The 10,615-nt window shown below is 33.6% G+C and overlaps 1 pseudogene across 1 annotated transcript; it reads right to left on the minus strand.

Moving 5' to 3' along the window:
- Positions 1–288: 288 nt before the first annotated feature.
- On the minus strand, positions 289–6,999 carry LOC125200858 (uncharacterized; annotated as a pseudogene). The gene is made up of 7 exons (XR_016135141.1): positions 6,348–6,999; positions 6,137–6,208; positions 5,006–5,155; positions 2,478–2,523; positions 2,134–2,304; positions 1,782–2,070; positions 289–1,719 (listed from the first exon to the last, which is right to left on the minus strand). The product of XR_016135141.1 is annotated as an uncharacterized LOC125200858 (transcript).
- Positions 7,000–10,615: the final 3,616 nt, after the last annotated feature.

Consider the following 10,615-nt stretch of genomic DNA (forward strand, 5'->3'; position numbering starts at 1 on the left):
GGTTTTAAGAAATGTAATGGAAAGTGAGTTGAAAAAGTTGGTGGGATGTGGGTCCTACTTTTAAAGTATTAGTTTTATAATAAAATGTGAGTAAGAATGAGTTAGTGGAATATGGGGTCCACTACCAAAAATGGTAAAAGTGAAGTGTATCAAATTTTCAGGGACGGACCGAAATGGTAATATGTATCAAATTTTCAGGGACAGAGGTAGTAACAATTTTGAACATTGAAATATTTGATTTTATTTAGCATCTGTGCAGATTGCAAGCAAGGGTTGCTTAATCACACATTAGAGACAATATGTATAATCTTATAAACAAAAGTAGCCTAACTTAGAAATACAACATTGGATAGTTTAAGATGCATTATTTGCAAAACATCAAACACAAATCATCATAGACACAACCAGCTAGTGTTCCAAATGAAACTCAAGAAAAGCACAATATTTGTCTTGAATCACCTTCTCCTTGTTGCTGCTTTTCCTCTATTTCTTCTCTTCATCTTACTATTACTATATCCATCCCAAAAAAGAAGTCCACTAACCATCTTGGCCTTCCGCTTCTTACAAACATGTAACCAATTCCAATTCCAACTATGCATCCACATCCATACCCCATCACCACACTTTGCCAACCAAATCCATCTATAAATCCTGACTCTTTATCCTCATCTTCTTGGGGAAACATTGGTTTACCATCAGTTGTTTCACACTGTTTTGTCAACGGGACTCCACACAATCCCAAGTTTCCTACATATGAATCATTCTGAAAGGTAGAAAACTGCGTAGATTGTGGTATCTGTCCCACAAGATTATTCATTGATAGGTTTAATTTCGAAAGAAATGTCAACCCTGTTAGATCACTTGGAATTTTTCCACCCAATCTGTTCCATGACAAATCCAATGACTCAAGAAGACTTATATTCCCAAGAGACACGGGAATCTGTCCCGTGAGAGTATTGTGGGACAAATTCAAGTATCTTAGAGAATTAAGAGTGCCTATGGAAACTGGAATATTCCCAGAAAATTTATTGGAAGAGAAATCAATCGTTGTAAACGTATCCAACAATGTCCGCAATGTCTGATCCAAACCTTTCAAAGTGAAACTTAAGTCTATAAATTCTTGGAGCGCATCCTTCTCATCGCGTGTTAGATTTTCCTTAGCATCGATCATACCACCAAAATTCTTGAAATATCTATCAGGTAACGAGCCAACAAAATCATTTCTTGCTATATCCAAGACTTGCAACTTTGGAAACGGATGTTCAGTCTTTGAAGCCTCCAACATAGTACCATTTAACTTGTTAGACCTCAAGATGAGGACGCGAAGTTGAGGGAATCTTTCCATCCAGAAGGGAAATGCACCTCGTATTTCATTGTCACCAACGTCAATGCTCTGCAGACGTTGGCAGTTGATTAGGGAGTGAGGTATTCCTTCCAATTTATTGCCATTCAGAGTAAGGGCCTGAAGACTACATCCTTCTGCAAATGTAGATTGAAGGGCTGTGATTTGATTTCCACCCAAATTAAGAAGCCACAGTGAACTATTGATGTTTCCCAAGCACTTTGGAATTGGTCCTTCCAAATGATTGTCTGCTACATGGAGGAGTGAAAGTAATCTCAAGTTGCAAATGGATGATGGAATCTCTCCAGATAATTTGTTTTGAAAGAGTAATAAAGTAGTCAGCTCTGACATATTCCCGATGGTGGAAGGTATTGGACCTACAAATTGATTCGTAATTAGGAACAAGAATGACATATGAGAGAGAGAGAGAGAGTGATACCATTTAAATTATTGCCCTGAAGCAATAACATACGCATGGCTGTCATGCTTCCAATCTCTTTTGGAATATGACCTGTACAAGCAAAATTGTGTAGCTAAAGATAGTATTCAAGGTCATGTAGCAATGAAAGAGAATATCATACCGGTTAATTTGTTACTGTAAAGCAATAAGTAGGAAAGGGAAGTCAAGTTCCCAAATTCCTTTGGTATTGATCCATTGATTAGATAGTTTTCTTTCAACTGGAGTTCCCATAAATTAACAAGACTACCCAACTCTTTTGGTATAGGACCTGCAAGAATTTCAAATCATGAAAGTTCAATTTGGTATCTTATCAGAATGGTTGGAATCGTACCACTTAAAACATTATTGCCAAGGTATATGCCAATCATGGCTGTCAAGTTCCCAAGTTCTCTTGGCACTGAACCACTAATTTTGTTGCAACACATGCTCAATCACTCGAAATTGGTAAGACGGCAGATCTCTTTCGGAATTTCACCCGTAGGTTTTATGACGAATACATAAACTTTAGCTCAATCTAACCATTATATGATTATAGGAAATGTAGGAAAGTGAGTGGAAAAGATTTGTTGTATGTGATTATAAAATGAGTTCGTGAAATATAAAATCCATTAGCAAAAGTAGTAAAATTTACACAGAAATTATTAAAATGCACAAAAGTGGTGGAATAATTCGTACCTGTTAAATTATTTTCTTCAAGACCTATTCTGCGAAGGGAAGTCATGTAACATCCCGAATTTCCGAACCCTAATTTTAGAGCCCTGGAATTTATTATTGATGACGTGGGAGATGTTAATTATTTGATAGATGAATTTATTGCATGAGTTTCTTTGACCGGGAAGTTTGAAAAGTCAAAATTGTAGACTATGTGATGTGGCATGTGATTTAATAAATTATGAGGTGAATTAATTGGTTAAGGGTGAGTGAGAATATTAGGGAAAATTTTCATAAATACTAGTCAACTAAATATTGAGATTTTCGAACCCTTGGACTTTTGGAGAAGGAATTCTATTTTTCCGGATTTAATTTAATTATTGGGATATTTATCCAAATTAAATCCAAACCCCAATTATTCTTTATTTTTATGGAGAAAAATCGAGCCCCTTATATTCCTAGGTGATTTTCGAAAATCACCTATGTTGGGAAGAAAATATTATTTGCTTGTTTAATTGATTCCTTACTTGATTTCCTTCCATACCTAGAATTTAAATATTCTACCAAATCTTTTCATACCTCAAGAGATCTTACCATATCTTATTTTAGTTGATATTAAAAATCCATGCCTTATTTAAAAGGCTACTACATGCCTATTTCCTTTCCTCCAATGGGAGAATTTTTATTTTATTTTGCTCCGTGATATTTTATTCTACTTCGTAAAATATACCAAAACAAAATCTTGGCTAATTGGGAGCCATATATTTCGAAAATTTCATGCCTTGATACTCTAGTCTATTTTTGTTAATTCTTCTTCCCTACTTCACAATAATTATTTATTTAATTGTGGAGAATAAAATCTTACCAAATATTCTATTTATTTACCTAAAGATTTTATTGAGTACTATAAATAAGAGAACCCCTAACCCTAGCCCCATAATTTTCACCCCCTTTCCCCATAGTACACGCCCCCTCCCTTCTTCACTCTCTCCAAATTTTTCTTCTTCTATTCTCCAATATTTTGTCATCTTTTGAAGAAGAATTGAAGTTTGATCCAAGAATTTTGAAGAACCAAGTCTAATACTTAATTTCTACCGTTCGTTTTTCTCACAAGGTATTTTTATATTCATCTTCTTCGTTCCTACTTGATTCCTCTTCTTTCTAACCGATTAATCGATATTCTTGAACCCTCATACATCTTGTTTGAGTGAAAGTGGGATAAAGGGGATATGGAAATATGTATACATGTGTGTGGCGTGTGTGTGTGTGGCATGTGTGTGTACGTGTCGTGTGTGTGTGTGTTGTGTTTGTGTGGTGTGTGTTTGATGGCTAAATACTCTTGTGTGACATATGTTGATGTTAGGTCTAGATTTGAGATGTGAATGGAACTTATGCGATGAACATAATCTTGATTGATTAATGATACTAAAATAGATCGGTGGGAAAAGGGAAAAACGTTGAGACATGCATGAGTTAGGAGTTTGTATTGAATCTGATTTGTGATATGTGCCTATGTGATTAAAAAGGTGAAACCTCAGTTGCAAAGCCAGATAACAAGGGAAAGAACTTACTTGAAATCTAAGCAGTCGAGGTGGGCTTTATTCTTAAACTCTTTATGTTGCAAATTTATGTATGTGGAGAAATAAGGGTGGTATAATTGTTATGCCATGCCTATGTCTGTTTTGTTGTGATATTGTGCGCCTGATGCCCAGTTTGAGACTTCGCTCCATTGGGCTATAGGGCTATGGATATGATTAAACGAATTCGGGTCTGAGTACGGGGCGCAAACCCTACCAGGCTGTGTACACGAGGGGATCGGGAGCCGTCCTTGCTAGTCGGCCGGTCTCGTGGGCGAAAAGTGTGGCCACACTTTCGTCGCACCATGGAAATGTTGAGTTTGTGGAAATTTGATGAGAAAAATGGGGAGTTGTTTGACTGGCCAGTCTATTGGAAAATATATTTTGTGATACTCGTGATATTCTCTTTTAACTTTTAACTGCTTAAAACTCGAGTTCACTTGGTAAGGGTGGCATAACTTATAAAATATTTTGGCAACGAGCTCACTGAGTATTTCAAAATACTTAGCCCTGCATGTGTTTTCCTTATGTGCAGGTTGAACGATGACGAGCGGTGGCGGGTGTTGAGTATGATAACTAATTAAGATGGTTGTTTTGAACTTCAAGCGTAGTTGTGTCTTCATACATAGCTACTCTTTCTCTTGGTCGCTTTCCGCTGAGTTTTTGATACACTTTAATACTTTTGAAATATTTTGCACTCTCCTTTCGGTTTAGAGGCCTTAGACTTTCGTGTGGTTTTTATCTTGGAAAGTATGTCATACTCTTGAGATTTTTTATCGTAATTTATGATATCTTCCTTTTTCTTATTTAAGCTTCTAGGTTAAGTTGTTGTTTTAAATGCTCTGATAGTTCCTTTAAATATTTTGGTCAAAACTCTTTAAATGAAACCCTAGCCTATGTTGAATTCTTTAAGTCCGTTTTAGTAGCAGTCGTCGCATTTATTGTACCCTAGGAAGGCGGACTGTTAGATGTCATGTTTCCAATATCTCTTGATAATGATTCATTGAAATCATTTAAAGCAAAGTCACAATACATCAACGAAGTCATGCCATATATAGTCGCGGGCAAAGGGCCAGCTTAAACTTTGTAAGTTAGTGAGATATCCCAACTCTTTGGGAATATTACTTGCGTATCATCTCCCGAAATGAGTGCTTACAAGAAGCGTCTCGCTTATAGTGGGACTGATGGAGTAAAAATATCATAGGATATCACAATCTAACGTATGAAATAGTAACATGTGGCCATCTTATCCACTTGATTTTAACATAAAGGATATTTTAATCATTTTTATACAAAATCTTTTATGGGGATTTCCTTGTTTTGTTTACACCGTGAAATTGAACAAGTTACGAAAATTTCCTTTAATTAGATTTCAAACATATACTCGGATATCTTGTGATGTGATCGCGATGAAAGCACCAGTTGATAAGGGTTCAAGTGAAAAAGGTAAAGAAAGTCGTAGAGAAACCTTGCTCTGTCGACAATCGGAATTTCTAAACGAAAAAAAATAAATAAAGATAAAAGACAATAATTACGATTTCATTGATTGAACAATGAGAATAACAATAGGGGGGCATGTTAGGGTGCCACCTCCCCTTAAAATAACACCATACCACCATTCCTAGCCAATCATTTGTACACGTGGACGAATAATAAGCTGCCACGTGGCAAAAAAAAAAAATTCTGGAAAAAGACGGTGTCTTGTCCAGCAATACCCGACACACTATACAACAATCTATAGATTGTTGTGTAGTGTTTGTAATATTGTTGTGTAGCGTTTATAATATTGCTGTATAAGCGGTGTCACGGTGTTATTTTAAGAGGGGTTGTCATTTTAACACAAACCTAACAATAGGTCCTATTTATAATGCAAATATGAAAGATAATTTCGAAGATATAATCGTATCATGATGGCATAGATTCGTCTCATAATGATTTATCTCTCCTATTTATAATAGAACCTCTGTTAAAGAGATGCATAACTATAAAACCTGCAAAGAAACAAAATGAATAATACCTCCGAAAATAATTATTGAAATGACATTAAAAAGATAATTTCAATGCAAAACAAGCCAAAATATAAGAGAGCTTGAGATAAGATCTCACCACTGAATTTATTGTCACCAAGGTCCAACAATTGAAGCATTGTTAAATTCCCAATTTCCCTTGGAATGTTACCTACGAGTAAATTGCATCAAATTATCATAAGATAAGTCAAACTAAACGGTAACACGTGACAATCATATCAATTGATTTTAACATAAAAGCATATTTAGTCATTTTGCAAAATCATTAAGATCATGATGTTATACCTTACCACTTAAATTGTTAGCACCCAAGAATTGTTCTTGAACCAATGTCAAGTTTCCAATTTCGGTTGGCACGTTTCCTCTAAAACTTTTGTTGTACAAGAAATATACTCAAGCTTTGAACACTGCCCCAAACTCGATGGTATTTCCCCATACAACTTATTGTAAGAAATACGAAGTCTCTTAAGCCTACGAAAATTATGTTTGCACACATCAAGAGGCAGACCACTAGACAAACTATTATTCCTCAAATTCAAGACTTCTAAAATTGGCATGTTAAAAATAGATGTGGGGATAGGACCATGAAAAGAGTTTTCGCTCATATCTAAAGAAACGAGAAAAGAAATATTTCCGATTTCTGGTGGAATGGTTCCTACAATACCCATGGACGATATGTTCAACTGAGTGACTCTGTGATAGCGAGAATCACAAGTAACTCCCATCCAACTACAAATACTGCTCTCTCGGCTCCAATTTTTGGTCAATATGTTATGGGGATCGAAAGAGATTTGAGATTTGAAGGCAGTAAGTGAAGAACGATCAGTGTTGAAATCTGAGTTGGCTGAGCTATAATCAATTAACCATTGAAGTAGAAAGAGTGATGTTATAAGGAGGTGGAGATGGTAAGATCTATCCATTAGGCTTGATTTCAAAAGAAGTAATGTGTGGGTGGTTAAATCGAGACATTAAAAGTGTATATATATAACTTAAAATTGTAAGCGTGTTTTTTTTTATGATTAATTAGGGAGTAATGACTGACTCTTGACCACGTAAGTCAAGTCAGTGCAATGTGGACAAAATAGTGATGATTTTTCACCCAAGTCAAAAATTTGGACTTCTACATTCGATGCTGAATAAATCAACGATAATGAACGTGGACAATCTTAAATATATGGCCGAAATACGAAGTTGGTCCAAAACAATCACATTTTGAAATGCGAATCCTAAACAACATAAAATCGTCGTGGGATCGGTCCTTTTATGACGGTTCCGTAAAAAACTAACGATCAACGGATGATTAGTGTAATTTTGACTAAAATACACAAAAATAAAAATTCACTTTGTCTCTATTTTATTTTAATTTAATTAGTCATGAATTTTTCTTTAGAAACCGTATAGAGAATGAAATTAATAACATAATTCTTCGTTATGTTAAAAAAAGGACTTCACACGTACAAGAAGATCTTCTATAAAAACCAAATCAAATACTAACCCTATGTAAATGTAAATCAAATCAAATCACCACAACTATATAATAAAGCATAAAATAAGTAAAATAATTATACAAATATATTATTAGCTCCCTTTCTATTAAAGGGTTACGACATTTAAGCTCTCTCCTTATGGGGAGTGATCAATTGCTAACTAATTAACAATCTCAAATTAAAACTAAATCTGAGCCATTAGACTAGAAGATTAGTGGTTAAAATAATGTCACATAAATTATATTTTTAATTAAGAAAATTATTAAATAAAAATTAGGGGTATTAATGTCAATTCCCTCTCATTAAAATCATCTTAAAACTTTAAATTTACGTAACTCTCTCGATTTAAATTATTTTTTCGCAAAAAATATATCAAATTAAAGATAATTTTATAAGGATTCTAACGAGATCTCAATTGCATATGTTCCAACGACGTTCGGATGATGAAATTTGATATTTTTTATTTTAGTTTTCGTAAATGTTGTAACCAGATTTTTATCAACAAATACATAAAAAAATTTCAATATAATGCATATAAAATCTTAATAAAATATGTGTTGATATTCTTATGTGATATTGTTGATATTTGTAATACACGTAGTGATATATGATAACATAATGACGATATTACCCTTTTGTTGATATTTTATCTACTATTTATTGAAATTTGTAAGGTTCATTCTCATCCACTCATTTTAAAATCTAAGGATGCAGATTTGGTCTTAATTTTGGATTATAATACTATAAGTAATGGAAGATGACCCCTCTCTCTATATATATAACTCAAAGTTGTGTTGTGTTTCTTTTTATGTGGAGGGAAGAGGGTTTGAGCACATAGGGAGTGACACTTGTTTGAAAGTGAAATAAGTGATACATGTACAGTTTAAATTTTATATAATAATTAATTAATGAGCACAAAGAAAAAGTCTTCGAAAAAAATCTTTAATATCATAAACAGAATAGTCTAGTGATTTTTCATTTGAATGGTAGTTGTAGAGTACTCTCGACTCTAAAAATGTCATGTTCAAACGAATAAGTTAAAATTTGTAATGATTGAAAAAAGTTATACACATCATAATAATAATGATCGATAGCTACATATATCTGTGATACATGATATCATATCTTAAATGAAGACTTTGTAATTCAAGTAGCCAATTGCAAATAACTGCATTAATTATTGTGGAAAATGTTTAATCATTTGGCGAAACAAACTCTTTCAAATACTAGAATATTCAGCAAGAGAGGTGGATCGATCCATCATCCATAGATGTATCACAATTCAAGTCAAGTAACTATAAATTATTGGTTGGAGATCTAATCATGAGAAAAGTATAACTTCAATTTAATGGAAGGAAGAATGGTGATTGAATATTTTCCACAGTCGTTAGTCATGACGATTAACTAGCAATTGGGGTATGACACCTATATTAAGTAACTGTTTGAATGTTAAGTTTACTTGATATTAAATGGCCAAGGTTTACAAATGGGGCACGATCAACATATACAATTTGACTTATACAGGGGACTCCATTTTTTTAAAGGTAAACAGCCGTTTAAATTACAAAGTTTGGTTAGAATTTGATTCATCCCTCAAAGTTTAATTGAAACCAGCTAATTAAATCACGTAGTTTAACGCAAGAAGTGAAGAACGATCGGTATTGATATCGGTGGCTAAGCTATTATTCATCAAATAATGAACTGACAAGAGTAGAGTAAGGAGGAGAAAATGAGAAGATTTTACCATTTTCGACTGCAGTATTTTTGTGATTGGGCTACGATGTATATACATGCATGTGTGTGATATTTATTATAAGAAGATTGTAACAAATGTGAATACATTAGGTAAAGTCAATGCTATATTTAGAGTTGTGTCTATCTGATTATTGATGATGCCGCGGCGGCTTCACTGATTAACAATTTAAGAATTATTTACTAAGTCAATGAAAGAGATCTCAATTTTTAAGGTATGTATCCACCAATTATTATTTTTGTCAACAGATTTTGTCATCAGATCTCAATTTTCTTGAACGATCTCATCAGATTTTGTCAAAGATTGAATTGTAAGAGATTGAATTAAATAGATACCACTAGTCTTGGTTACCACCTTCTCTAAATATGACGATTCCTACCGGCGGAACTACATGTATAGAGGGAGGGGCTTTAGCCCCTAACGAATTCATTTTTTAAACTTTTTTCATTATAAAATTCTATATTTTATACATATTATTATATAAAAGTCTCTATTAATAATCTAAATTACCTACACATTTATTTCTAAGATAAATTTTAAAATTTTAGCCCCTACTTACGTTCATTTCTGCGTATACCACTGTTGATTCTTAGTATTTAAGTCAAACTATATGAATGTTGACATCGTTAATATTTTTATGATAACTGAAGTGACATTTTAACAAGTTGACAGAATATTTAAACACGCAAAAGGGATGTAATCGTTTTTTATTTTTTTGTTTCAATTTATTAGTTGCATATGTGCTTTCACATCTTTATATTTTATTTATATTTTTGTTAATTTCCATTATTTGAATAACAGTTTGTCATCATGTACAGTGTCCATAAGTTGTGACTATTACGCTCCAACTTTTTGCTGAATTATTTGCTATTTTTTAGAAATGTCATTAGTGGCGTAGTTAGTGTGTTAGTATTTTAATGGCTTATGCAGATCGTGTTTAGTGGATAGCTACTACTTTTTCTCTGTATAAAAAATTGGGTGATTATCATCGATTTGATATTCAAGTTTTTTCATTCGGCCATCTGCTTCTTCAAGAGTGTGAGATTTGTGAGTTCGAAACAACACAAACAATTGAGAAAAATGCAGCTGATATGATTTGTGCGTTTTGACAACACCCCAAAACGAACAGAAACAGAATTTAGCATCAAACGGCTTCGATTCAACGAACGGCAGCTGATGTGTTTTGTTGGGATAATACGTCGAGATGTTATTTTGTTCAATAGTTGCGTAGGAGTAGCTTCGGCTCGGCAACAAAACCAAACACATGCTACTTCTATTCAGATCCAAGGAATTCATTGAAGCAATAGATCAAACAGCT

The sequence above is a fragment of the Salvia hispanica genome, chromosome 2, assembly GCF_029641045.1.
Source record: "Salvia hispanica isolate PSC_SH4W2 chromosome 2, Shi_PSC_v1, whole genome shotgun sequence".
NCBI classification, from domain to species: Eukaryota; Viridiplantae; Streptophyta; class Magnoliopsida; order Lamiales; family Lamiaceae; genus Salvia; species Salvia hispanica.